The 7,742-nt window shown below is 42.3% G+C and overlaps 1 long non-coding RNA gene across 1 annotated transcript; it reads left to right on the top strand.

The window, feature by feature from the left end:
• The first annotated feature begins 4,764 nt into the window (after positions 1-4,764).
• LOC115929284 lies at positions 4,765-7,465 on the top strand. Its single transcript, XR_004066410.1, has 5 exons — positions 4,765-5,002; positions 5,671-5,733; positions 6,196-6,335; positions 6,788-6,910; positions 7,206-7,465. It is a non-coding gene; the product is annotated as an uncharacterized LOC115929284 (long non-coding RNA).
• Positions 7,466-7,742: the final 277 nt, after the last annotated feature.

Below are 7,742 nucleotides of genomic sequence, written 5' to 3'. Positions count from 1 at the left end.
TAGGATGGTAGTAGAGGTAGGATGGTAGTAGAGGTAGGATGGAAGAACAGGTAGATGGGGAAGGGTGGATGTAGGGTGGTAGTAGAGATAGGATGGCAGTGGAGGTACAATGGAAGAAGGGGTAGGGTGGGGGTAGAGTGGGGGTGGACGTAGGATGGTAGTAGAGATAGGATTGTAGTAGAGGTAAAATGGAAGAACAGGTAGGGTGGGGTGGGGTGGATGTAGGATGGTAGTTGAGGTAGGATGGTAGTAGAGGTAAAATGGAAGAACAGGTAGGGTGGGGGTGGGGTGGATGTAGGATGGTAGTAGAGGTAGAATGGAAGAAGGGGTAGGGTGGGGTGGACGTAGGATGGTAGTAGAGGTAGGATTGCAGTAGAGGTAAAATGGAAGAACAGGTAGGTTGGGGATGGGGTGGAAGTAGGATGGTAGTAGAGGTAGGATGGTAGTAGAGGTAGGATGGAAGAACAGGTAGATGGGGGAAGGGTGGATGTAGGATGGTAGTAGAGATAGGATGGCAGTGGAGGTACAATAGAAGAAGGGGTAGGGTGGGGATAGAGTGGGGGCGGACGTAGGATGGTAGTTGAGGTAGGATGGTAGTAGAGGTAAAATGGAAGAACAGGTAGGGTGGGGGAAGGGTGGATGTAGGATGGTAGTAGAGGTAGGATGGCAGTAGAGGTACAATGGAAGAAGGGGTATAGGGTGGGGTAGAGTGGGGGTGGACGTAGGATGGTAGTAGAGGTAGGATTGTAGTAGAGGTAAAATGGAAGAACAGGTAGGTTGGGGGTGGGGTGGAAGTAGGATGGTAGTAGAGGTAGGATGGTAGTAGAGGTAGGATGGAAGAACAGGTAGATGGGGGAAGGGTGGATGTAGGATGGTAATAGAGATAGGATTGTAGTAGAGGTAAAATGGAAGAACAGGTAGGGTGGGGTGGGGTGGGGGTGGACGTAGGATGGTAGTAGAGGTAGGATTGTAGTAGAGGTAAAATGGAAGAACAGGTAGGGTGGGGTGGGGTGGATGTAGGAAGGTAGTAGAGGTAGGATGGTAGTAGAGGTAAAATGGAAGAACAGGTAGGGTGGTGGTGGGGTGGATGTACGAATCTGGTAGAGGTAGTAGAGGTAGAATGAAAGAACAGGTAGGGTGGTAGTAGAGGTAGGATGGAAGAATGGGTAGGGTGGGGTAGAGTGGGGTGGACGTAGGATGGTAGTAGAGGTAAAATGGAAGAACAGGGAGGGTGGGGTAGATGTAGGATGGTAGTAGAGGTAGGATGGTAGTAGAGTAGAATGGAAGAACGGGTAGGGTGGGGGTAGAGTGGGGGATGGACATAAGATGGTAGTAGAGGTAGAATGGAAGAACAGGTAGGGTGGTAGTAGAGGTAGGCTGGGAAAACAAGTAGAGGGTAGACGTAGGATAGGGTAGACGTAGGATGGGGTAGATGTAGGATAGTAGTAGAGGTAAGATGGTAGAGTGGGTAAGGTAGGGGTAGCTGTAGGATGGTGGTAGAGGTAAAATTGAAGAACAGGTAGGGAAGGGGTGGGGTGGATGTAGGATGGTAGTAGAGGTAGAATGGAAGAAGGGGTAGGGTGGGGGTGGGGGTTGACGTAGGATGGTAGTAGAGGTAGGATTGCAGTAGAGGTAAAATGGAAGAACAGGTAGGGTGGGGGTGGGGTGGAAGTAGGATAGTAGTAGAGGTAAAATGGAAGAACAGGTAGGGTGGGGTAGGGTGGGTGGATGGATGGTAGTAGAGGTAGGATGGTAGTAGAGGTAGAATGGAAGAACAGGTATGGTGGGGTAGGCATAGAAGGGTGGGGTGGACGTAGGATAGTAGTAGAGGTAAAATGGAAGAACAGGTAGGGTGTGGTGGGGTGGATGTAGGATGGTAGTAGATGTTGAAAAAATAGGTTGGGTGGTAGTAGACGAAAGATAGTAGCAGAGGTAGGCTTGAAGAACAGGTATGGTGGGGGTAGGCATCGAAGGGTGGGGGGGGGGGGACGTAGGATAGTAGTAGAGGTAAAATGGAAGAACAGGTAGGGTGGGGGTGGGGTGGATGTAGGAAGGTAGTAGAGGTAGGATGGTAGTAGAGGTAAAATGGAAGAACAGGTAGGGTGGGGTGGGGTGGATGTAGGAAGGTAGTAGAGGTAGGATGGTAGTAGAGGTAAAATGGAAGAACAGGTAGGGTGGTGGTGGGGTGGATGTACGAATCTGGTAGAGGTAGTAGAGGTAGAATGAAAGAACAGGTAGGGTGGTAGTAAAGGTAGGGTGGAAGAATGGGTAGGGTGGGGTAGAGTGGGGGTGGACGTATGATGGAAGTAGAGGTAAAATGGAAGAACAGGGAGGGTGGGGTAGATGTAGGATGGTAGTAGAGGAAGGATGGTAGTAGAGTAGAATGGAAGAACGGGTAGGGTGGGGGTAGAGTGAGGGGTGGACATAAGATGGTAGTAGAGGTAAAATGGAAGAACAGGTAGGGTGGTAGTAGAAGTAGGCTGGGAAAACAAGTTGAGGGTAGACTATATGGGGTAGATGTAGAATAGTAGTAGAGGTAGGATGATAGTAGAGGTAAAATGGAAGAACAGGTAGGGTTGGGGTGGGGTGGATGTAGGATGGTAGTAGAGGTAGAATGGAAGAACAGGTAGGGTGGTAGTAGAGGTAGGGTGGTAGTAGAGGTAGGATGGAAGAATGGGTAGGGTGGGGGTAGAGTGGGGGTGACGTAGGATGGTAGTAGAGGTAAAATGGAAGAACAGGGAGGGTGGGGTAGATGTAGGATGGTAGTAGAGGAAGGATGGTAGTAGAGGTAGAATGGCAGAACAGGTAGGGTGGTAGTAGAGGTAGGATGGTAGTAGAGTAGAATGGAAGAAGGGGTAGTGTGGGGTAGAGTGGGGGATGGACGTAGGATGGTAGTAGAGGTATCATGGTAGAATGGGTAGGGTGGGGTGGACGTAGGATGGGTGAATGGGTAGGGTGGGGGTTGAGTGGATGTAGGATGGTAGTAGAGGTAAAATGGAAGAACAGGTAGGGTGGGGGTGGGGTGGATGTAGGATGGTAGTAGAGGTAGGATGGTAGTAGAGGTAGAATGGAAGAAGGGGTAGGGTGGGGGTGGACGTAGGATAGTAGTAGAGGTAGGATTGCAGTAGAGGTAAAATGGAAGAACAGGTAGGGTGGGGGTGGGGTGTGGAATTAGTAGGATAGTGGTAGAGGGTAGGATGGTATAGTAGAGGTAAAATGGAAGAACAGGTAGGGTGGGGTAGGGTGGATGTAGGATGGTAGTAGAGGTAGGATGGTAGTAGAGGTAGAATGGGAGAAGGGTGGTAGAGTGGGGGTGGACGTAGGATGGTAGTAGAGGTAGGATTGTAGTAGAAGTAAAATGGAAGAACAGGTAGGGTGGGGGTGGGGTGGATGTAGGATAGTACGTCGCACGGCTGGCACTCCTGGCAGAAGGGCGTTAGCTCGAATTTTGGGTCAAAAATCGATTTTTGATATTTCATGTCATTTAATAGAGTTTTCAAAGCTCTTTCAAATGATGTGATCGAGATAGCATAAAACGAAGTAAATGATCACGTAATCGACAATAGTAAAAGGGCGTTAGCACAAACTGGCAGATATCGCGCTAAGCAGAAGGGCGTAAGCCCTCTACGCCCTTTGCAAATTGGGCGCGAGCGTAAATTTTGATCAAAGCAGAAGGGCGTTAATCGCCGTTATCGCGAAGCTGACTGCTTCGTCTTTTAAATAACGTGTTGTAAATGTCAAATTATCTGGAAGATTTGATATATTTGGTCACACTGATTACATTATGATTAGGACTGTAAGAATATTTTGATTTTATCGGGTAAAAATGCGATGTATAATGATGATAATTAATACGTTGCCCCGTGTATTGATTTATATGGTATCACGGACAAATTCTAAGCAGTCATTACGCATTAGCATTGACTCTCTATGCTGTGCTGGGGTGGATGTTGGGTGGCATTGATGCTGGAGTGGGTGGCAATGGAAGCGCTCCCTTGAAGTTGAAGGCCTCCAAATATGAAGTAAGTCTAGGTCTAGCAACAAGCTTCAAGCCTCAAGTCAAGGGTGATGTTCCACGCAGTTACTGTCCCGAGGGAAACATCAGTTCCCGTAGAGAGTTGGGTGCGGGATGTGATGTTGTTCGTGTGATGTTGTTCAGTTAGAGCAAGATACATGTAGGCCTACAGTATGTAGGAGTAGTCGTCAATCTATATGTGCCGTGATAATCATTTCATTGTTTTTTCGCTCTCATGGAAAGACGAGACAAGACAACAATTTGTAAAGACAGTGGTACGGATTGAAATTTGAAAGCATGCTTAGACTAACTTAGAGTAGATCTAGATCTACAAAATTAGTTAGGCCTAGATCTAAATAAATGTCAGATTGTTAGTAGTATACCGTATTCAGGTATTATTATATTAATTGCAACAGTGCAAGCAGATTCTAGACTCTAGAAGTCTAGACCCTAATAGATTATTGTTCAAATTAAATTTGCAAAAATGATAGTACAGATATGAAAGGAGAATGGTTTGAACTTTGATACCTTTGTCTTTTAGTGGCTTTGTTGAAGTTTGTTCAACTTTAATCAAGGGCAATCTCAAATGATAGTTGCATGTCTAGAACTCTAACATTCAACTTAAGTTTCTACTTTCCCGCTACTGGAACTGGGGACGGTCAATTGTAAAGTAGCTTGTAAGTTGGGATTAGATCTACTTTCAGTCAAATTAATGTAACCCTTTTGTTTTCCTCACTTGTTCAGGATTTGCACAGCTAGGCTACAGCATGGAGCAAACAACAGAATTGCTGGTTCAGTGGAAAAAAGATGGCTCCAAAAACGTGGTAGTGTATGGAGATATTCAATGTCCCTGTATTCCAATAAAAGGGACAAAAGTCTTCATGCCTTGGAAAGGCAGGAGATGGGAGGGAGTTGTCCTGGCAGTGGATGATGAGTCTGAGGAAAGTGATGATGACAGCATACCACTTGCTCAACTAATAATTAAAGGTAAGATTTTATGTTGACAAGTAGACTTGTGACAATGCAGAATATGAAAGTGCACAACAAAGTTTTGACAGTCCTTGACCCCGTTTGAGATGGGTTTAATTCTGGTATAACACGCATTTACAATAAACTCCAGCCCGAGATATCTCGGGAATAGTCTTGAACAGGTAAAAGTTCACATTTAAAGAAACTCAAGGGAAAAAAAATTAGGTATATACCTTTACCTTTACCTTTACTGCAAATACTGGAAGAATGCTGAGACAGCAGTCGAGCTTCCAGGTCTATCTTCTTGTACTCATACTCTTTAATAACAATTCTCATATATACAAGAGATAAATGATTTCAAGAAACGTAATATTCATTAGTTTTTAGTGTGTAATTATTTTTTTAAATATTTGTCGTTCATTTATCTGTCATCACACAAAATAAAAGTTATAGTGCCTCCCAACATTTTGGAAGTGTCTTCTCATATTTTTGAAGTGTCTACAAGTTTCTAATGAATTTAAGCAAAATTTAAATTTAAAAACATGAGAATTGTACGTATATTATCTGCTTCTCTTAGTCTTGGCCTTTGAACATTATTGTTTAAGAGTTAGTAGCTTGTTAAACTAAGTTGCTATATAGAGTATAATGATTTCTAAATGAATATTTCTGAATTATTTTCATTGTAGACCATGTACCTCTACCAGATCAACCAAGGCTTGACATTGGAGATGTTGGTGTCACAATGACAGGTAATGTATGATACTATTTATGAAACATTGTTGGCCTACATACTATTCTGTTTGGTTTGATAACTATATGATAGAAATCATTGAACTGAAATGCTATACAGTTTCATGATTTCTGAATGAATATTTCTGAATTATTTTCATTGTACATCATGGACCTCTACCAGATCAACCAAGTGTCGGTAGGCTTTATGATGGAGATGTAAAGCAATGAAAAGTAATGTCACGAAGAAACATTGTTGGCTTACATACTTTTAAAAATGATTTGATGATCATTGTTAGCTTGTATTCATATGCAGTAAGTGCCATTTTTTTATAAAGTTTTCATCAAATTTTCAATTTAGTAAAGTTAAATATATTAGTTATTTAGGCCTATTAATAAACCAGGCTGAGATAGTTGATAAAGTGATATTCAAGTTTTTCTTTGTTTTCTATATTTTTTTAATGTTCTCTTTTAATTCATAGACGTGCCTCATGAAGTTCAGATGTGTGAACATTTCACATGTTTACATGAAGTGTTTAGTACATGCTCCCAGTGTCTTGTTTTCCTGTGTGAACACCACTTCAAAGAGGACGACCCATGTGCAAACCACAATAACTAAGCTGTAAGTTAAACTAATGTAATGTTGATTTCACTAAAAATGCCTTATAAATTATCGTAAAGCCCTTATACAGTAGTTATAGGGTCAAAAAGAAGTTATAAATCCATGATAATTGTTACATCATTCCTTAAGCTGTTTCTGCTAGTTTGCTTCCTTTTTTTGAAGATGTTGCAATAGTCAAAAGTATCTGCCCCCCTGATAATTGTTTAAAATCACAAAAACAATAAAACTGTTAACTTTAACGTCATTGCTGCCATGACAATTTCAGGATATGTTCAAAAAGTTCTCAAAAATGAATGTAAGTGGCACTCCCCTGGTTATGGATACCGGTATATTTAAGTTTTGACTGCGGCAAAGCTGAAAGATGAAGGTATCATGCCAACTATCTTACAAAAGATTACAGTGCTCTCTTTATAATATTATTTCTGGCTACACATATTTTTTTACTACCATAGCATCTACTTCAAATTCCGGAGAGGCTTTCAGAAGATCATCCAGTGATCGACACAGTTCTGGAATTGATGATGGACGTTCCCTTAGCAATCAAAGTGCAGGAGACAGTTGACATAGTTCCAGAGGTGACTATACCAATGTTATCCAAGCAGACAGTGAAGGTCATGGGAGGAGTAGTGAAAAATATTAATGTCTCAAATGTCACCAATTTGAGTTTGTAGTTTACAGTGGGCAATGTCTTTAGGCATTATATGTCAGTTTGTTGGAATTATGCTGTTGCAGACACCTCTACAATATTCATTAATCAAAACAACAACCTTTTAAGCAAACTTTTGAATCATTTATTTCTCCTACAATATTTACTACAAAAATTGGTTTTACATTTCTATGTCATAAAGTTTATTCTTGTGTACTTTACAGAGAGTGGCTTCTGCCTATCACACCATCAATGCTGAAGTGGAACCCGATCTACACAGAGATATTGGAGAACGTCCTGAACAATGTGAGGTAAAAGTCTGAAGCTTTAAAATGGTTGCCTGTTACAAATTCTGCTCAGGGAGTGGAGAATTTTCTTTGACAAAGATAAATGTATTTTTGTTGTACCGGAAAATGGCTGGTGTACAGCTCTTTAGACACAGTAATTGGAATAATTGCTCTACTTCCCTCTGATTGAGGGGTTCTGGGACAAATGACCATGCAGAAGTACTGCAATTTTCTTCTTTCTCCTTCCATCTCTCTCTCTTTCTCTCTCTCTTTCTCTTTCACTCCCTAATTTCTTGATGATGGCTGGGTTTGAATGTGGGATAGGGGAGAGAGTGAATCATTGTATTTTTTAATTAAATCAAGGCAAGAGAGGAGAATCAAAAGGAGAGAAGCATGCCAGCCAGATTGCAAGGTTACAGTCATTTACATTGACTTGCTGCAGTGTTGACTCCTTCATCCTTCACCAGTTCAGAG

The sequence above is a fragment of the Strongylocentrotus purpuratus genome, unplaced genomic scaffold (genome assembly GCF_000002235.5).
Source record: "Strongylocentrotus purpuratus isolate Spur 01 unplaced genomic scaffold, Spur_5.0 spur5_scaffold_4, whole genome shotgun sequence".
NCBI lineage: Eukaryota > Metazoa > Echinodermata > Echinoidea > Camarodonta > Strongylocentrotidae > Strongylocentrotus > Strongylocentrotus purpuratus.
This window is presented reverse-complemented; position numbering and strand designations above follow the sequence as displayed.